Source organism: Silene latifolia, chromosome 2 (genome assembly GCF_048544455.1).
Source record: "Silene latifolia isolate original U9 population chromosome 2, ASM4854445v1, whole genome shotgun sequence".
Taxonomy (NCBI): Eukaryota; Viridiplantae; Streptophyta; class Magnoliopsida; order Caryophyllales; family Caryophyllaceae; genus Silene; species Silene latifolia.
In genome coordinates, this window is record NC_133527.1 from 21,590,077 (window position 1) to 21,612,410 (window position 22,334).

At 40.5% G+C, this 22,334-nt stretch overlaps 1 long non-coding RNA gene across 1 annotated transcript; it reads left to right on the top strand.

Annotated features, from left to right (window-relative positions):
* The first annotated feature begins 15,309 nt into the window (after nt 1-15,309).
* LOC141628724 (uncharacterized) lies at nt 15,310-17,319 on the top strand. Its single transcript, XR_012537181.1, has 2 exons — nt 15,310-15,409; nt 17,126-17,319. It is a non-coding gene; the product is annotated as an uncharacterized LOC141628724 (long non-coding RNA).
* Nucleotides 17,320-22,334: the final 5,015 nt, after the last annotated feature.

Genomic DNA, 22,334 nt, shown 5'->3' on the forward strand with positions numbered 1-22,334 from the left:
GAATCGTGACAACGTTTTTGTTTGCCGCCTCTACTGCGCCATTGGTTTGTGGTCTATATGGCGAGGAGTGGTGATGCTTGATTTTGTACTTGGCTAGCAATTGTTCAGTCTCAGCTTGGAAATGTGATCCATTGTCACTGATGATCTCGTGTGGGCAACCATATCGGCAGATGATATTGGTTTGTATGAACTTTGCCACGTTCTTGGCCGTAAGACTGGTGTAGGAAGCCTCTTCTACCCATTTGGTGAAATAATCGATTGCTACTAGAATGAAACAGTGACCTCTTGTTCCGGCTGGAGTGATCTTGCCGATGATGTCAATTCCCCAAGCAGAAAATGGCCAGGGAGATGTCATGCTGTAAAGCAATGAAGGAGGAACATGTTACACATTCCCAAAGATTTGACAATTATGGCAATGTCTCACATATTTGATGCAATCAGATTCCATCGTGGTCCAATAATACCCTAAGCGTGTGATTTTCTTTGCCATCATGGGTCCACTCATGTGAGGGACACATTCTTCATCATGGACTTCTTCCGTCACTTTCCGTGCCTGTGAATGATCAAGACAATGTATGATTACACCAAGAGGTGTTCTTTTGTATAGCTCTCCTTGCATGAGGATGTATTGGGAAGCTAGCAAGCGGATAGCGCGTTGTCCTCTTTTGTCCATTTCTGGTGGATAGGTGCCATTGAGTTTGAAGTTTAGGATTGCTTGGAACCAAAGCTCCTCCGTAATTTCCTCTTCATCGGTGATTTGGTGCACATAAGCCGGCTCTGATCGTCGTTCGATGCACAAAGGCATTTCTACCATGCTATCCGGCATATTAATCAAAGATGCGAGTTTTGCAAGAGCATCCGCAAATTGATTTTCTTCTCGAGGTAGATGTAAGTAGGTTACTTGATCGAAGAATTGGGCTACTTGGTCTATTATGGCTTGATAAGGTGCCAAGCTTTCGCTTCGGATTTTCCAAGATTCCGTAATTTGATTGATGATCAAAGATGAATCTCCATGTACTCGAAGATTCTTGATGCCTAAACTTACTGCCGCCTGCAATCCAATGAGACATGCTTCGTATTCTGCTGCGTTATTTGTCACCTCGAAGTCGAGTTTGACAGAGATTGGTGTATGCTCGCCTTCAGGAGAAATGAGCAACACTCCTATTCCAAATCTTCTTAAGTTCGATGCCCCATCAAAATAGAGGTCCCAGGAGTCTACATCCGTTTGGAGTATATCCTCATCCAGAAACGACCAGGTGTCTATCGTTTGTGTATCATTGATGGGATTTTCTGCGAAGAATTCGGTGACGACGCGCCCCTTTATGACTTTCAAAGGTACATACTTGAGATCGAACTCTGAGAGCATCAAAGTCCATCTTGCTAGGCGTCCATTGAGAACGGGTTTCTCGAAGAGGTATTTGACAGGATCCATTTTGGAGAATATTTTGACGGAGTAGCTAAGCATGTAATGGGGTAGCTTCTTCGTTGCCCACACAAGAGCGTGGCATGTCTTCTCGAGTGTCGTGTATTTTCACTCGTACTCCAAGAACTTCTTACTAAGGTAGTAGATGACTCTTTCTTCTTCTCCTACAGTTTGAGCTAGCATGGCGCCCATGGCTGTTTCAGTTACCGTGAGATATAAACCAAGAGGTTGATCTCGTTGAGGTGGCATGAGCACTGGTGGTTTGGCTAGTATTTCCTTGATTCGGTCGAAAGCCTTCTGACAGTCATCATCCCACATGGTGTGATCTGTTTTCTTTAACTTCTTGAATATGGGTTCGCAGATCATGGTGAGTTTCACTATGAATCGACTTATGTATTGTACTTTGCCTAGGAATCCCCTAACTTCTTTCTCTGTTTGAGGTTGCGGCATTTCGATTAGAGCTTTGATCTTAGAAGGGTCTATTTCTATACCTCGTTGGCTAACAACGTATCCCAGGAGTTTGCCAGATGTCACTCCGAATGCGCATTTCTGAGGATTGAGCCTCATGTTGTACTTCCGTAGCCTTGAGAAGAATTTGCGAAGGTTCGCAATGTGCGTCTCTCTTTCCTTGGACATGACAATCATGTCATCTACGTATACCTCAACTTCTTTATGCATCATGTCATGTAAGAGCGTAGTTGCGGTGCGTTGGTATGTAGCTCCGGCGTTGATTAACCCAAACGGCATAACCGTGTAGCAATAGGTTCCCCACTGAGTGACGAAGGCGGTCTTATGCATGTCTTCTAAGGCCATCTTGATCTGGTTATATCCTGCGTATCCATCCATGAAGGATAGCAACGCGTGATCCGCCATATTATCCACTAATATGTCGATATGTGGTAGAGGAAAGCCATCCTTAGAACTTGCTTTGTTTAAGTCTCTAAAGTCAACACAAACACGGATTCTCCCATCCGTTTTGGGTAGGGGTACTTGTGGACGCGGGCCCACGGGGGCGCTTGGGAACAAGCGTTTGCATTTGTGGAGTCGCCACCAATTTATTGTGGAAAATTGGAAACCGTTCGAATACCTCGTGTCATGTCAAGACACAAAGTAGTGACATGAATACCAAGAACTCGTTAGCCTTAGCATTCTATGTCTAGAATGACTCTCGTGGATGCCAATGAACACGGATGTTCACAGAGATCTGGAGTAAGGGGTGAGGGTACGTATTAGGAAGCTCTTTTGATCGAACACCTAATCCCGCCCGCCTCGATAGGGGACTCTACTAATGATTAGGGAAATTGTCTATACTCGATATATTGACGGTTATATGCATGCAATGCAACATCCAATAGATTAATCCTAGCATGTGAGAATTAACTAAGTCGGTTGATACGTAATTTAATCATACAATTGGGTCAAAGTTGGAGATCTAAATTCAATTACATGTGAAGGCATACAATACAATACAAGAAATATAATAAATACAATAACGAAAATAAATTACAATAATTACAATGGATTTATGATTTATGTCAAAAATACTTTTAAAACGGATAACTTGAGAAAAGAAATAAATAAACAAATTTACGAACAGAAATTAGGGTGATAATACGATTAGTAGTAAATTAATACGTAATTAATAAATTAGCTCAAGGCAAAACGGGAGTTCAGGGACAGAAATCAACCAGGAACAGGCGCAGCAGAGCTGCGTCCTTTGGAAGAGGCGCAACAGTTGCTGCATCTGTTCCTTGGCTCAGTTCTGGCTGTGAATCCGAAATTGCAAGTCGTTAATATTCGTTGGTGATTTTAATGCTTGGTTATGAATTATTGACTCGGATGAAAGTGATTTAGCAGGTTATTTACATGTGATTAAGGGTCATAAAAACGATAAACATGGATGAAAACTAATTAAGACGAATATTACAAGATTAATAAGGTTAATTAACAAATTAGCAAACTAAACAAATTAATTAGGTTAAACAAGTTATTAATGACGAATTAGTGATCGTGACGATAAATAAAAGGTGAAAAATATATCAATGACGAATTCCAGAAACCCAATATTGATGAATTGAACCTCTAAAACCCGAATTTGATTTTAATGATGAAAACCCGCAAATATTGGTTTATAAGGGATTTAAGGCGGGATTTAATGACGAATTAAAAACTAATGATGATTAATGGTAAGTCAGATTATTATGCTTAAATCGTTACGTTAAAGAATCAAAGAACAAACAAAATAAAAGAGACGAATTGACAAAACACGAAGGAAGAAGAAAGGAAGCAGGAACTGCGGCAGCCTCACGAAGAGGCGCAGCAGGTGCTGCGTCCCTTCGAAGAGGTGCAGCAGGTGCTGCGTCCCTTCGAAGAGGTGCAGCAGTTGCTGCGTCCTTTCTCGACGGTCATCTTCTGGTAATTCGTAAAAAAGGATTTAAAGCATGGTTTTATAAATCGGTTTTAGAAATACTTTCGATATAAATCTTACAATGATGAGTACGAAAATAAAGAACAATAAAAGAAAGAAGGATTATACACCCTCAGACTTACATGTTTGACGAAACGAGATGAACTAAGTTAACGTTTAGTGATGCTCGACTCGAATGTAGACGAAAGTGCCCTCGTAAGAGGAAAACGAACAAGATTGATTAAAGTTGATTATTGTGGAGTTGCTCAAATTGGTCAGTCATGCAAAACGAGGCTGGTACTCAGAAGGATCCGAGCTTACGTAGTCGAAAGTTCAAGCACGTAGACGCCAAAAAGTAAGAACGTGGTCTAGAATGCAAAGGGAGAAGAGAAGGGCGGACACTCACGTGAGAAATATGTGAGACCGAAGGTCTCTATTTATACTAATCACGGAATTAGGGTTTAGGAAAGGAGAGAAAGATCCGGAAACAACCGACTTAGGTTAAACAGGGAAAGTTGGACAAAAATAAAACCTGGGGAAAAGGCGCAGTAGGTGCTGCGTCCCTTGGAAGAGACGCAGCACTTGCTGCGCCCTTTCCTCAGCGGGTTCCTCCTACGCAAGAAAGCGCGTTTGACAGCATGTCGTATTTTAGGCATAACTTTCTCTACAAGACTCGGATAAGGTGATTTCGGTGGCGTTGGAAAGCTAAGAAAGAGATCTAGAACTTTCTGTGAAATAGGCCTGACCCAAAAAAGTCGTTATCACCTCGTAAAACGGGCCTAAAGTTCGGGTTGTCATTTTAGCTAAATGAAATGCACATTTTGTAATGTAAACTTTTAGTTTAGCCTAATGAAGTGACATGAGACTCAAAATGAGATATAATCACAACATTTTATGACATCCTAACCTTAGGTAGTCAAGCACATTGCTTTGACTCGAGATTTGACGGTTTTAGGAAATGAAGACGGTTTTTTACCCAGACTCCAAATGTACTCTAATTACTGCCAAAACGACCGTAATGACACCTAGATGACAACCATGAGGTAGACACAAGTGTTTTAGTTACCTTTTATTAACCGATTTATGAGACGTCATAAAATCGCGACATATGCTAAACATGCGGCCCAATCATCACTGGGTGTTTGGCGGGAGGTGCAGAAACGAGGTATCTACAGAGCCCCCACTTTGACTGAGGCTTGTACAAGGCGAAAGTCAAAGTATAGCCCTCAGGTCAATCGAAGATTACAACCTGAAGACTATGGCGACGCGAGGCGGTTCAAGGGGTCTGAACCAAGGACCTGTCGTCGGGAACATTTTAGAGTCTGTCGACTATCGGGGAGGGTCGTTTAAAGTCCTTTAGACTACGTAAGGAAGCTCGCCAGCCATAAGAAGAGACCATACCTGGGACTTCTTCCTCGACATGTTTCCGGAGTTGCGTAGGAGCTAAGGTTAAGCGTAGGAGCTAAGGTTAAGACCTAAAGGATATGTAAGGATTGTGCTAGGGTGTGGGAACCTAAAGGAAAACATCAACGGGAAGGAGGCCAAATATAAGTTCAACCTAAGGGGTAACCAAGGTTTGAGTGTAGGAACTCTAAGGGATACGATCCTAAAGGATTATGATCCTAAGGGGAAAAGTATATGAACTCTAGGGAGTTTGGGAACCTAAAGAGCTAGGTGTATGAACATGGGTATATGAACCTAAAAGGACGGCTGGTATGGGAACTTAAAGGCTTATGAACCTAAGAGGAATTGGGATCCTAGGGTAAAGTTTAGGAACTTACTGGGTTACTAATTCTTGTTTTAAATGCGTGCGTTTAAGCTTTCTGAGGTATGAGAACTCCAAAAGAATTTATGGGTTTATGAACCTAAGTATGTTGGTGTGGGGGTTTAAAGGTTTATGAACCTAAGGTTGTTGGTGTGGGAGTTTAAAGGCTTATGAACCTAAAGGAAGCCATTCTGGGATCTAAGAATCTAGGGGGTAAGAATCCTAACTTTGGGTTTACGAACCTAAGGAAGGAGGCTTTGGCTTGGGAACTTCTGGAGAACGACACCTTTGCCGAACTCTGTGAGGAAACAATAACGTCGGTAGAAACTGTCGGGAGTAATCTGCTTGGGTCATCTTCAAACAAACTTCGATAAGTCTTGGGGTTGATGTTGATCTCCACGTATTGAGAGGGATGATTGTCTATCCGTGTACTCTCGCTGGGGGAACATAATCGGGAACTGATCTCTATGTCTCGAGAGGGAATGTCTATCCGTGTACTCTTGCTGGGGGAACAGAATAGAGGTGTGTTGAAACACCTGTCAAAGAATATTCGCTCGTTGTGGCAAGCGAGGTCTTGATAAGGTACTGCTTCTGATACTTACCTGCATGGTTAGTAGCCGCACAAGAATGCAATCTAATATATGCACGTAAGCGATTATCACATGGACCTCGAATGAGGAAACACATAGGTTTTCTAAAAGTTGTTTCTTTATAAAAGTGTTTAAAACTTGTTCAAAGAAATTTGTCGTTTGTAATGCGCTATGCATACTCAATGGGCTTTAGACATAGGACTTGACATGACACAGATCTACTAGGACGCGACGCAAAATGTAGACTTAGGTTTGATTGACGCGACACTAACTTAGATTTGATGCGACACAGGGATGACTTTGACAGACTTTGCTTAAGTATGCGCAACCCCTAGCCAAGCGTGGGTGAGAATGCGTATCAGTTCCAAAGGTATAAGAATTGCAAGAATGATGAATGCACATAAAGGCAAGGTATGAGCCATGGATCATCTGTCTACTTGGACTTCTTTCACCACCGTTTGCTGTAAAAGAGACCCCTCTTGAGGCACGATGACTTGGAGAATTGATCTAAGATCTTTGTCACTGTCCGGATCGAGTACTAGCTTGGCTTAAAATAAGATAAGAATAAAGGAAGGGTGGCATCTTAGAAGAGAAGCCCCCAGGATGAGAAGATGACTCTGGACTTTGGTAAAAAAAAAGAGATTGGGCGATAATAAGGAGCCCCCAGTATAGAGGTGTTGGTTGTGGCAGGGATGTTAATTGAGGTTGGAAGGTTGAAAATTGGGATGAAAGTTGATGGTTGAGGTGGTTGATGATTGAGATTGAAAGTTGGAAGTGGGGATGGTTGTGTCCTTAAGGACTGCCTACGTATTCACGTGAAGTGAAATCAAAACAGATCGTAGTTCTGAGGTTTGGTTAATTTTGTTTGGGTGTTGTGGTTGTATCCTTCTTGTATAAAAAAGGACTGCCTACGTATCCACCTGAAAAGGTGAAATCAAACCAGATCGTAGTTCTGGTGTGTGCCTAAGCTATGTTGTTAGGACCTTAAAGTGCAGGGGTCACAAGGGTAATATTCCTTTGGTGACTCGAAGAATCGATTTGAGATAACTCCCTCTGATCATAGACCAGAGAGGTATAATTAAGTTTGTAAAAAAAAAAAAAAAAATTCCTTGTCGTGTGAGCATATTTAGTGGACCCTAAGGATAGATATGGGTATGTCCCATTCTAGCTATCAAAGTATTTGAAGACTCCGTGTCTGGGTCAAGGTGAAACTGGATTGGATATTTGGAATGTGGAGCTCGGAAATAAGAGGCTTTGATGAAACAAATCTCTGGAGCTTGATTTTGTGGAGTTAAGGCTTAATGGGGTTATGGCTTGTAATATGGCTTGGAAATGGAGTCTCTTGGCTTGATGTAGCCTGAGCACATAAAGGTAGGTTAAAATGACGTGGGATCAAGTTTCCATGTCTTGGCCCTAAAGGATGGGTATACTTGACGAGCTTGAGAGGATTCTCAAAATTCCTAACTATCTCCCTGTAATGGTCTCGAGAAGGACTTAGGGTGTGAGAAATGTGAAAGGCTAAGTGGGTGGCTAGCTAACCATCTTTATTGATGTCTTGATTCCATATAGACTTCAGTAGTTTCTTGATTCAGATTCTTGGTCTAGAATATATCTTGGATTTTTGCTCAGATTTTTGATCAGGTTTTTGAGGATGACTTTAACTTTGGATATTGACTTGCTTGATTGAGCCTCTTCTTTTGACTCATTTGTGTTAGATTATGGGCATAATTGTGGCCTTGGATATTGACCTCAGTTTCTCTTGATTGAGCTTTTTGTCTTTGATCATGGCTCGTATTGTCTTGGATAGACTTGGGTCAGACTAGCACCTTTGGTGTGAAACGGGTTGGTATTTAGTAACACAGGTTGTTTATTATGGGGAATGGGCTTGCCTTCCGTCATGGATCGTTAACAAGGAAGATGGTCTGGATTCGTCCTGGAATCTCTGGAGATAGGCTCGTGCTAAACTAGGGTATAGTGAGGGTTTCTATTGCCAGACATGGAATAGGTAAGAACAGAACACGGAGTTTCGGGTCCTCTACAACATAGAATGGAACATCATATAAGTGCACTCACATCGACTGTCATGTGTTGTTGTTGTTGTTGTTTGTTTTTAAAATGTCTCAAATTAATTCTTGTTGTCACAGGAAATGGTAAAGAAGGAGATAGGATAAGTGGATTGAGAATTGTACTTTTATTGAAATGAATGATAAATGTATTTAACATAGACTCGAGAAGATATATGACTCGTGGGACAGCCCCCAAGTTGTCACTAGGAATGGAAATGGACACAAAGAAAGATACTAGAACGATTATGGAAAGAAAGCCTAAGACTCGGACTCAGACCCGGACTTTGACTCGATCTTAGATCTAGACTCGTAATCATCGGCCCATGCTTGAACATTTTCTCTTCCAGCAATTGGCTTCGACATCTGACTTTGAGCATTCACCCATTTGAACACCTCGTCTTCATCATTGGGAATACTAGAAGGGTAAAGGCCCAAGAGACCTTCCTGTCTTTGAAGAGTAAGACACCCATGAGGGTCATTCTGTTCTCTTAACGGATCGAGGGTCGATAAAGATATCTTACCGTGATCGAGCATATAGTGGATGGTTTATTTGAGTTTGGAGCATTCTTCAGTGTCATGTCCATTACCCCTATGGTATTTGCAGTACGAATTCTCATCCCGGAACTTGGATTTCTTTTCCTGTTCGGGCGTAGGTCCTATAGGCTTCAACATTCGTTGTTCCATGAGTCTCTGAAAGGCATCGGCGTATCTAATACCAATGTTGATAAATTTCCTATGAGGCGTGCCCTTATTTTCGGAAGCCTTTGTAAATGACCTTGGAGGGTTGTTAGGTTTCTTTGACGAAGGGTCCATGAGGTTACCTTTGTTGATTTTGATTTCCGGATGAGAAGAACTAAGAATAGATTGTCCACTTGTTGCTTTCTCCTTAAGACTGTCAAGTTGAGGGTTTGTCTGGATATTTTTTATCTTGAGAGGTTGGGCATCAAGCGTCTTACCCATTTCGGCGAACTGGTTTTCTATATTGGAAAGCCGAGAGTTTAGGTTATCAATAGCTCCCTCTATTTTGGAAAATTTGTTGTTGAAGGCAATGGAAAGCATGATCATTCCACTTTGGATATCGTCGTCTTCAAGCACGTTGACATCTCCGTTGTCATAAGGATCAAGGAGATGAAAACAGTCTAGAGATAATTCTTCGTCATGTTTAGTGCTGCTAGACCCAGGAGGGTTGATCTTCTTGGATCGCTTGACAGAAGGTGGTTTAGGAAGCTTGCCCTCTTCGATCATATCTTGGATGGTGTGTTTCAAGAGAAAACACTCTTCAATATCATGACCTCTACCTTGGTGATATAAGCAGTATTTGTTGCCCTTCCAAAGGTTCGCCTGTTTCTCTAAAGGTGGATCTGGAGTCGGCCATATTGGATGTAGCTTGCCTTGGGCAGAGAGCCTCTTCAAAGTATCGGTATAAGACATGCCTAAATCGGTAAGCACCCTTGGATGCCTCCCAAGTTTCCTTTCAGTTGTTTTCGGCTTTCTAGGACGATGGTTATTGCAAGAGGTAAGCTTTGGACGACCTAGAATAGAGGTTTCTCTAGGTGGTGTGTTCTTTTCCACCATTCCATTCTCGAGGGTGAGGACGCGAATGCTCAAATTTTCAACTGTAGCTTGAACTCGTAGGACCATGGCATAAACGTCTTGGACAGACACGGTGATTGTGGCTTGAACTGCTTCGTGACCTTGCTGATTGACGGAACTTGCTGGATTCCTACTTGATAGAAATGACGCGCATTACAACTCGATTTGACATGGGATCACGCATACTAAGGCAATAAACAAAGGAAGGGATAAGATGACAAATCTAGACTTGACTAGTGAATTCATGAAATATCGTGAGCGACTTCTCGTGTTTGAATTCACGGTGCTTGACTTTTAATTTTAGACTCGAGTGTTGACTTTGACTAAGTGATCCTTATATGATTGACCTTACAGACGGGACTGACGACATGTGTAAATTCTAAGACGTGTGTTTAAGACAGACTTGACTCGAGGTTTGGGTAGGTGTGTCCCGAACGTGTCATTAGGAGAATTCAGGAAACAGATATGGGAATGACTCGATGTGTTAGCCTCGAGTGTGTGAGTCGAGGTGTGGAAATGTTTATATCATAACTGAAATGGGGTAGAGGGTCCAAAATCACGGCGCGACGCCTTAAGACTTGAATTTGAAAAGACCCAAAATGTAAAAGAAGACGGGTTTATGACTTGACAGAGTTCCGACTAGGACATAGTCGGTTTGAACTCTGACTCTAACTTAGCCCAATCGTATTTACATATTTACATTTACATGGTTTGAAAATATTTTGATTAAAACATTCTTTTTGGTTTTTTTTTTGTTGTTCTTTCTTTTTACTTTTTTTTTTTGGTTTTTTTTTACGTTTTTTTATTTTGGACCTTTTTTTTTGTTCTTTTTTTTTGGACTTTTTTTTTCGTTTTTTTTACAGGTTTTGAAATGGGTTTGAGGCCCGAAGTTTGACTTAACATATGGACAGAGTTTTGACTTATTTTGAGCTAAATTTGGCCATGTTTCGAAATTTTTACATTTTAAAAGGGATTTTGATTTTACAAAAATCGTCATGATTGCGTTTAGAAAATGGTGATCACATACAAGCATTTATACAGGCATTATAACAGGATGCTGAGAGCATTTAAAAGGGTTTTGGTTTAAAGGGTGGGTTGCCATACCGAACAATCAAACCCGAAGTCTGTGGAGAGACTCGTACCAAACAAGAGTAAGGCCGATTCTTAGTCCATTTCCTCAAGTAGTGAAAGTCCTTGATACAAACAAGAGTAAGTACCACGGTATGGATGACGTCAATCGTTATCCATCCTTGGGCCCAAATAAGAATTAGGACCGTTTAGACGGGACGATTGGTCGAATGGGTTGGGTTGGGCCTAGGAAGGCCGAATGAAACGATCTAGGAAGACCGAGTTATGAAAACCGACAATTGTCTTGTACAAACTATTCCCTAACCTTGTTCAAGTTTCACCCTTTTGGCTACACGTAATTGTATTATCCCCAGCGATGTCGCCAAACTGTGGATGCGGGCCCACGGGGGCGCTTGGGAACAAGCGTTTGCATTTGTGGAGTTGCCACCAATTTATTGTGGAAAATTGGAAACCGTTCGAATACCTCGTGCCATGTCAAGACACAAAGTAGTGACATGAACACCAAGAACTCGTTACCCTTAGCATTCTATGTCTAGAATGACTCTCGTGGATGCCAATGAACACGGATGTTCACAGAGATCTGGAGTAAGGGGTGAGGGTACGTATTAGGAAGCTCTTTTGATCGAACACCTAATCCCGCCCGCCTCGATAGCGGCCTCTACTAATGATTAGGGAAATTGTCTATACTCGATATATTGACGGTTATATGCATGCAATGCAACATCCAATAGATTAATCCTAGCATGTGAGAATTAACTAAGTCGGTTGACACGTAATTTAATCATACAATTGGGTCAAAGTTGGAGATCTAAGTTCAATTACACGTGAAGGCATACAATACAATACAAGAAATATAATATATACAATAACGAATATAAACTACAATAATTACAATGGATTTATGATTTATGTCGAAAATACTTTTAAAACGGATAACTTGAGAAAAGAAATAAATAAACAAATTTACGAACAGAAATTAGGGTGATAATACGATTAGTAGTAAATTAATACGTAATTAATAAATTAGGTCAAGGCAAAACGGGAGTTCAGGGACAGAAATCAACCAGGAACAGGCGCAGTAGAGCTGCGTCCTTTGGAAGAGGCGCAGCAGTTGCTGCGTCTGTTCCTTTGCTTAGTTCTGGCTGTGAAGCCGGAATTGCAAGTCGTTAATATTCGTTGGTGATTTTAATGCTTGGTTATGAATTATTGACTCGGATGAAAGTGATTTAGCAGGTTATTTACATGTGATTAAGGGTCATAAAAACGATAAACATGGATGAAAACTAATTAAGACGAATATTACAAGATTAATAAGGTTAATTAACAAATTAGCAAACTAAACAAATTAATTAGGTTAAACAAGTTATTAATGACGAATTAGTGACGGTGACGATAAACAAAAGGTGAAAAATATATCAATGACGAATTCCAGAAACCCAATATTGATGAATTGAACCTCTAAAACCCGAATTTGATTTTAATGATGAAAACCCGCAAATATTGGTTTATAAGGGATTTAAGTCGGGATTTAATGACGAATTAAATACTAATGATGATTAATGGTAAGTCAGATTATTATGCTTAAATCGTTACGTTAAAGAATCAAAGAACAAACAAAATAAAAGAGACGAATTGACAAAAGACGAAGGAAGAAGAAAGGAAGCAGGAACTGCGGCAGCCTCACGAAGAGGCGCAGCAGGTGCTGCGTCCCTTCGAAGAGGCGCAGCAGTTGCCGCGTCCTTTCTCGACGGTCATCTTCTGGTAATTCGTAAAAAAAGATTTAAAGCATGGTTTTATAAATCGGTTTTAGAAATACTTTCGACATAAATCTTACAATGATGAGTACGGAAATAAAGAACAATAAAAGAAAGAAGGATTATACACCCTCAGACTTACATGTTTGACGAAATGAGATGAACTAAGTTAACGTTTAGTGATGATCGACTCGAATGTAGACGAAAGTGCCCTCGTAAGAGGAAAACGAACAAGATTGATTAAAGTTGATTATTGTGGAGTTGGTTAAATTGGTCAGTCATGCAAAACGAGGCTGGTACTCAGAAGGATCCGAGCTTACGTGGTCGAAAGTTCAAGCACGTAGACGCCAAAAAGTAAGAACGTGGTCTAGAATGCAAAGGGAGAAGAGAAGGGCGGACACTCGCGTGAGAAATATGTGAGACCGAAGGTCTCTATTTATACTAATCACGGAATTAGGGTTTAGGAAAGGAGAGAAAGATCCGGAAACAACCGACTTAGGTTAAACACGGAAACTTGGACAAAAAGAAAACCTGGGGAAAAGGCGCAGTAGGTACTGCGTCCCTTGGAAGAGGCGCCGCACTTGCTGCGTCCTTTCCTCAGCGGGTTCCTCCTGCGCAAGAAAGCGCGTTTGACAGCCTGTCGTATTTTAGGCATAACTTTCTCTACAAGACTCGGATAAGGTGATTTTGGTGGCGTTGGAAAGCTAAGAAAGAGATCTAGAACTTTCTGTGAAATAGGCCTGACCCAAAAAAGTCGTTATCACCTCGTAAAACGGGCCTAAAGTTCGGGTTGTCATTTTAGCTAAATGAAATGCACATTTTGTAATGTAAACTTTTAGTTTAGCCTAATGAAGTGACATGAGACTCAAAATGAGATATAATCACAACATTTTATGACATCCTAACCTTAGGTAGACAAGCACATTGCTTTGACTCGGGATTTGACGGTTTTAGGAAATGAAGACGGTTTTTGACCCAGACTCCAAATGTACTCTAATTACCGCCAAAACGACCGTAATGACACCTATATGACAACCATGAGGTAGACATAAGTTTTTAAGTTACCTTTTATTAACCGATTTACGAAACGTCATAAAATCGCGACATATGCTAAACATGCGGCCCAATCATCACTGAGTGTTTGGCGGGAAGTGCAGAAACGAGGTATCTACAGTACTATGTTAGCTACCCAGTCTGAGTACTCGAAAACTTTGATGAACCCGGCTTTGAATTGTTTATCGACTTCTTCTTTGATCTTGAGAGCCCATTCTGTCCTCATTCGACGAAGCTTCTGTTTCACAGGTTTGAAACCTGGTTTGATTGGGATTCTATGCTCTGCGATGTCCATGTCGATCCCTGGCATATCTTTGTAGGACCAAGCAAAAACGTCTTTGAACTCGTGCAGGAGGTCTATGAAATTGGCTCTTTCGGTGGGGCTCAAGGTTGTCCCTATCCTAAGTTCTTGGGGTTCTAGTTCAGTTCCTACGTTGATGGGCTCAGTATTCTCTATCACTGGTCCCCCTTCCCCCTCTTTTACTATTTCTTTGGCTATGTAGGGAGGTATTTCGATTGAGTCAGGGTCTGGGTCATTCTCATTATCATCATAAACAGAATTGCATTCAAGATAACACGAAGAGTAAGCAGAACCTGATTTATTCATATTAAGATTTGAGAAAAGTTGAAACAAAGAAGTCATCTGATTTGTGGTTAGTGGCGGTAAAGGGATAGCGGTTGGGACATTTCCCGAACTACTGTTGCTATTTGACACTAAGCTGGGAGAAACGAGGGGAGTGGGAATGACGACAGGAGGAGACTCTCTAGGAACTTCTCTAGACTCCGACTCTGACTCCGACTCTGACTCTGACTCGAATTCATCGTCTTCTGGTTCTCCTTTGAACATCTCTGTAACGCCCCGTAATTTCGGATCGTTAAAATATTTCTAAAATAATTAATTAATCAAGTAAAATTTGACATTAATGTATTTAAAGTAAAAATAATTCAAAGAAATATAATTTTATTATATTTTGAAGAAAAGTATTTATTTTGATAGTTTTGAAATGTTTAAAAATAGTTTAAACCGTGTAAAATCTTTTATTTCGAATTAAGGGCGTATCGGGGGGGAAATGACAATTCTTTTGAACGTTGGGTAAACGAAATTGGAAATGGGTCGTATGACTACTCAATTTCTTGTAATCTCGTGTTTAAAAACTTTGGTCTTGACGGAATTTGCGTTTGACTTACGGATTTAATTATTATTGAAACGAGTCAAAACCGACTCGTAAAAATCCCGACTAAAAATCCCGCACCTTCTTTTCCTCCTTTCCTTTCTCCCTTACACGGCACCCCCTCCCCCTCTCTTTCTTTTTTTCTGGTTTTCCTCTATCTTCATCTTCTACTTTCTAAAAAAACACCATTTTCATCATTTCAAGCTAAAAATCGACATAACTTGCTCGTTTCTTATCGGTTTTTCGCGAAATTTACCTTTCCGGAATCCTCTCGTCGCGATCTACAACTTGGTACAATTTAATTTCAGTTTTCTTGAAGTTGTTTTAAGACCAATTTTCGGAAATTTCGGTATATATACTTATCTTTGTGTTTTAATTGTTTATTTAGGTGAAGAATTGGAGGACGAGTTCGGGGACTCGTATATTGTAGAGGATAGCGGCTAGTTGTTGTTAGGGTTTCGGTTTTGAGGTGCTAATTGCTCATTTTCTAGCTTAAGGTAACATATTTCGAGTTACTCGACGAATTATCGTCACAATCTTTGTTATTTTTGTATGTTTGGTGATTTTTGTTTGAATAATAGTTTTCACATGTAAAATTTGTTGCATGCATGTTTAATTTGTGCCTTTTGTTAGTTTAAATTATCAAAGTTGAATTGGGGACGATTAATTAATGTTCAGACGGTCTTTTACTAAACAAAAATGGAAAAAAAATGGTGGTGTAGGGGACGGGCAGCAGGCCGGCAGGCCGGCAGGCCCACGGCTAGCCCACGGCTGGCCCGGGTCGGTCCGTTGCTTGTTTCGCGGTTTTCCTTGCAAAATTTGTCAATTCAGGTTTATTAATGACATAGTTAGTATGAGTACACTTTAGGAATTGAATCATATAAGTAATAAAAATTATGTTAATGGTAAAACTATGCTTATGTTAATAGTTATCACATGTTAGGATAGTTTACAAAATGAATTTGTAAATAATAGGCTCAAAATGAATTGTATAGGGATAATTGTAATATTTTGTTGATTGTGCCGAAAACTGAGCCTTAGTCCCTTTGACTGATGCGATGTCAGTTAATTGAGTAATTGGTCAGCCGCAATTTGACCCGTACCTGTCGCAGGGCTGGGGTTGCGGATAAAAATTCGGTTGAATGATTTAGATAATCGGCCTTTTCTTGTTTTAGGCCATTTATCAAGCTTTAGTTCACATGTATAGCTTATTGAATTTAATAGTGACTTGTATTGTAGAAATGGCCCTAGTTTCCCCTGAAGCCTTTAATATGGTTACTATTGTTAGAATTAGAAATTAGTATTGAATACTTATTGAGGATTCTGTTGGATTGTATGCTGTAAATAGACATTTATATAGCCTTTCACATGATAGAATGTTAGCATTTAGGTTGGTAAGTAGGACTTTTTGCCCTCTTAAGGTTAAGTGGGTGTCTTACTTGACTTGTGTGGTGAGTCTTGTGTGGTGTGGGCTAAGGTATTCATTTGGGACTAGTGGGACTAGGTCCTAGGTGAGTATTTCGGCCTTCATCATAGATAGGTCTTTATAGTCTCTGACGAGTATATGTTCTTTGCTTGATAGCCTTTGTGTTCGACTAGTGGATTTATATCCAAGTTGGGGCATGACCTCAGGTACTTATTTTGATAGTATGGGGTCAGCTTAAGTACTAGCCAACCCTTTGGTGGACTCCTTAGGGTACTCACTTTGTTTTTAGAAAAATTTTGGGTCTTGGGTGCGGTGGTGTGTATCCGCATGTCTAGGTCTGCGCAGATTTTAGGCTAGGGTTGTGTTGTCTCTTGGCCATGTTTTATTAATATTAACCGCTGAGCCAAGATACCGGTTCGATTACCTTCCCTACCTCGTGGTATAGACTCGAGTTACAAAGTGACTATTGACGGTACTAAGAACTTATGCCTGTCTTTGATATATTGCCCTTTCTTGTTTGATGATTCTATGAATCATAGAAGGTGAGATGCAAGCCGGCTATGATTGATAGAGTTTGGATTACAATTTGTTAAATTTTTCACATGATAGTTTAAATTAGTCAATTTAGCATTCATATGTTAGGATGCTTGGAAATTAGATGAATTATCATATAGTTTACATGTTTTACTACATGTTACATTAATTATGACGATTCGTGGCTGGGAGGACTCGAAGTTACTCCCCACTGAATTGTGTCTTTCGTGTTTGTATAAAATGCGATTGACAGGTTGTTGATGCTTAGTTGGGGTCACAGACGGGCTAGTGAGCAAGGAACCTTGGACCTAGTTTTGGCTATTCTATTAGTAAACCTTTTACACTTTTGGTTTGTATATTATTTGAAGGGACATATGTCTCCCTTTTCTATTTTTGGTTTGTATCCTTATATTTCCGCGTCTTTAGTTATGTATGTAAATTAGTTTATCAGCTGTTGCAGGGTTTTTGACACTCTTCTTGAGTTGGATTGGTTGTGAATGGTTTAGGAAGAAATTTTTTTGAAATTGCAGGTTTTTGACTAGTTGAACCATTTACAAACATATCCTACCAGTTTTTCCGTAGAATTTACGCGTTTAATTATCGAGTTATTTAAGGGTGTCACAGTTGGTATCAGAGCCTATTGCTCCCGATGCACGTTTGTGCACCCCACTTAGAATCACTTGACCTTTAAATAATAAACTTGAGAGAAGGGTAGGATGGGTAGAATTAGGATTTTATGTGGTAGTCTGTTTGTGATTGCTAATTGATAGGTACTAATTAATTTTCTTCTTTTTAAGATGGCTCCGCCAAGAAGAGACATTGATGATGCTATCTTACTAGTTCTTACTCAAATTCTCCAAAACCAACAAAATCAACAAGCTCCTCTTCCTCCGCCAGCTGAGGGTACTCCAGGCACCTATACCTGGGTGGCTAATCAGTTGACCCGAATCAACAATCCCACTTATGGTGGAGAGATTGATCCAGCTGCTCTTACAGGGTGGTTTCGGGAGTTGGAGAAAAGCTTCACGTTGTATGATGTTAAGGAGGAACATAAGGTGAAGCTAGCCTCTCACTTCCTAGTACGAGAAGCAGACCGGTGGTGGTCCATGACTGGGCCTACCGTTTCAGCTGAACCAGGATTTGATTGGGTACGTTTCAAGGAGTTAGTGGAGGCCCGTTTCTATCCTCAAGAGCTGAAACAGCAAAAGTTGAAGGGATTTATGGAGTTGAAGCAAGGAAGCCTTCCAGTTCAGGCCTTCACCGATAAATTCAACGAGTTGGCTCATTATGCAACTCGATTGGTGAAGGATGACAACGAAAAAGCTTTCTTTTATCTTGAAAAGCTCTCCCCTAAGATCAAAAGCATGGTCCGTCGGGATTCCACTAGCTTTGTTTCAATCTACAACGATGCTTTGTGGGCTGAAAATTCCCTAAAAGACATTGAAAATGAAGCTCGTGCAACTAGTTCTAATCTTGGCAAGAGGCCATTATATCCCTCTTCTAGGCCCTTTACTCCTTCACCTAGGTTCATCTCATCTCCCTCTGACCCAAACAAGAGAAGATTTGTTTCTAATGTTCAAGCTAACCGGGGTGGTCAATCTTCAGCATTTAATGACAATAAAGGTATTAAAGACCGAGTGTGCTATAATTGCAAGAAACCAGCACACCCTGGTAAATGCTTCATTGATCCTATTATATGCTTTTCTTGTAACAAACCGGGCCACAAGGCTAATGTTTGCCCGGAGAGGAAGGTGACGGCTCCTACTACCCCTGTCGTCCCAGTGAGGCCAGTGAAGCCGAAGGGCCGTATCTTTGTTATGAGCCGAGCTGAAGCTGAGGCACATCCTGATATCATTACCGGTACATTTTCTATTTTTGATGCTCCTTGTTTGGTACTATTTGATACGGGTGCCTCTTTATCTTTTATTTCAATAAAACTTTCCAATAAATTATCGCTTGAATCATCACAAGAAGAAAGCACATCTATATCCTTACCCTCTGGTGATGTCTTTTCCTGTTCTAAAATCTATCCGGAAGTCCCTATTTCTATTATGGGATCTATATTTCCAGCAAATCTTTTCCAATTTCCACTTGAAGAATTTGATGTCATTTTGGGCATGGATTGGTTACATACTTATCATGCTCGATTTGAATGTCGAGATCAGAAAATAATTCTTACAAGCCCTTCAAGTCACCGTGTGTCTTATCAAATGGTTAAAAGACAAACCGGTACTAAACTAATTTCTGCTATGAAGTTTGTCAATGCAATGAAAAAGGGTCATCAAGCCTTTTTGTGTATGGTGACTTCTTCTGATTCTTCTTCTCTGCCTCCTAAAGAGAACATTCCAGTAGTATGTGAATTTCCGATGTTTTTCCGATGAGCTACGGGAATTCCTTCCGAAAGGGAAGTTGAATTTGCTATTGATCTTATTCCGGTACCGGCCCTATTGCTAAAGCTCCTTATAGGTGGCACCGTCTCGAAATGAAAGAGTCAAGACTCATTTGGATGACTGATTGCCAAAGGTTTTATTCAACCTAGCTTTTCACCTTGGGGTGCTCCTGTCCTCTTTGTAAGGAAGAAGGATGGATCTATGCGATTATGCATAGATTATCGTGAACTTAACCGAGTTACTATCAAGAATAAATATCCTCTTCCTAGAATTGATGATCTTTTCGATCAGCTCCGTGGTGCTTCTACTTTTTCTAAAATTGATCTTCGTTCGGGCTATCATCAAATTCCAGTCCGAGAAGCTGACATTCCTAGAAGCGCCCTTGAGACGAGGTATGGTCATTTCGAGTTACGGTGATGCCATTCGGTTTGACCAATGCTCATTTGTATTCATGGATCGGATGAACCGTACTTTCAGAGAACACCTTGACAAGTGTGTTGTGGTGTTCATTGATGACATCTTGATCTATTCTAAATCTGAAGAAGAACATGTCCAACACCTTCGTGTTATTCTAGAGATTTTGCGCCGTGAAAAATGGTATGCTAAATTCTCTAAATGTGAATTCTGGTTACCTAAAGTGACCTTCCTTGGGCATGTCATTTCAAAAGAGGGTGTTATGGTAGATCCTGCCAAAATTGAAGCCGTTGTTGATTGGAAAAGTCCAACCAATGTTTCTGAAATCCGTAGTTTCCTTGGCTTGGCGGGTTACTATCGACGATTTGTGAAGGATTTTTCAAAGATTGCTAGGCCGATGACTCAGTTGCTGAAGAAAGAGTCTAAGTTCGTGTGGTCTGAAGAGTGTGAAAATGCCTTCCAGGAATTGAAAAAAAGGTTGACTACCGCTCCGGTGTTGACCTTACCTGAAGAAGGAGTGGACTTTGATGTTTACTGTGATGCTTCTAAGCATGGTTTAGGTTGTGTCTTGATGCAAAATGGGAAAGTCATTGCTTATGCCTCTCTTGACAGCTTAGAGTTCATGAAGTTAACTACCCGACTCATGATCTTGAATTAGCTGCGGTGGTGCATGCTTTGAAGATTTGGAGACACTACCTCATTGGAGTCCATTGCAACATCTACACCGACCACAAAAGCCTGAAATATCTCTTTACCCAAAAAGATCTGAACATGAGACAAAGAAGATGGTTAGAATTGGTGAATGACTATGACGCCGATCTAATTTATCATGAATGAAAAGCTAATGTGGTGGCTGATGCTCTTAGCATAAAATCTTGTCATTCTTTGAATTCTTTTCGAGAATTACCTCCTGAACTTGCTTTAGAACTTCAAAAATTAGGAGTAAGCCTTGTAAAAAGGGGCTCTCATCATCTTGATGCCATGTCAGCTGAACCTGACTTCCACCGTGAGATCCGTACTTGCCTTCCTAATGATCCTACTTTCATATCCATTCGAGCTAAAATTCAACTTGGGCAAGCTAAGGATTGTAAGATTGATGATGATGGGTATCTCCGTTATCATGGTAGAATCTATGTTCCGAGTGCAGCTGATTTGAGAAAAAGAGTTCTTGATGAAGCACACCTTTCTCCTTACTCCATTCATCCGGGAGGTACCAAAATGTACAAAGATTTGAGATTGCAATTCTGGTGGCCTAGGATGAAAATTGAAGTTATGGAGTATGTCAGTAAATGCCTCACCTGCCAGAAAGTAAAGATAGAACATCAAAAGCCCGGGGGTTTGCTTCAACCCTTGGATGTTCCTCTTTGGAAATGGGAGTCTATATCCATGAATTTTGTGATGGCTTTACCCAGGACTTCCACTGGGAAGAATGCTATTTGGGTGGTTGTGGACCGATTGACTAAATGTGCTCGGTTTATCCCCATCAAAGAAACCTGGAGTTTAGAAGTTCTAGCTGGTGCCTATGTGAATGAAGTAGTGCGCTATCATGGGGTTCCTAAAGATATAGTTTCAGATCGAGACCCTCGATTTTGTTCTCGTTTCTGGACTGCATTACAAGAGGCCTTGGGTAGTAAACTATTAATGAGCACTGCTTTTCACGCAGCCACTGATGGTCAAACTAAGAGAACAATTCAAACCTTAGAGGATCTTCTTCGTGCCTGTGCTTTAGATTTCCAAACTTCTTGGGAGAAATGTTTACCTTTGGTTGAATTCTCTTACAACAACAGCTATCAAGCTTCCATTAAAATGGCACCATATGAAGCTCTGTATGGTAGAAAATGCCGTACTCCAGTTTGTTGGGATCAAACCCAAAATGTTCCAATGTTAGGTCCTGATTTGGTGACAGAGTCCATTGAACAAGTTAAGGTTATTCGGGAGCGGATGAAAGCCGCTCAGGACCGTCAAAAATCATATGCTGATGTCCGTCGTCGACCACTTTCCTTTGAGGTTGATGATCAAGTATTATATTCCTTAAAGTGTCACCTATGAAAGGGGTGAAACGGTTTGGCGTTAAAGGGAAGCTGAGCCCTAAATATATTTGACCTTTCCTGGTGATTGAAAAGATTGGTCCTGCTGCTTACCGTTTAGAATTGCCTCCAAATCTGAGCAAGGTTCATAATGTCTTCCATGTTTCTCAATTGAGGAAGTACATTAGTGACCCTAGCCATATCATCCAAGAAGAGATTCTTGAATTGGAGCCTAACTTGGTGGTTGAAGAAAGGCCAATTCGGATTCTTGAAAAAGCCAATAAGCAACTTAGGAGTAAAGTTGTACCTCTAGTCCGAGTTCTTTGGCGTTGTGGAAATGTCGAAGAAGAGACTTGGGAAACTGAAACTTCTATGTTAACTAAATATCCTGAATTATTCTCGTAAGGTATTCCTTTTCTTACTCTTTTTCCGAGTTACTAAGCCTTGTATAATCATAATTAGTAAAGATAGTATACTTACTATAGAATTTTAAAGTAAAAGTTTGAAAATGCTTTTATGATTTTCAATGGTTTTAACATTAGTGAATGTTGAATCTCGTTGTTGGTGACATCCCAATAATGGGTTTTCTCATTTATTGGTGTAGAAATATTTTTATATCTTGATATGAATA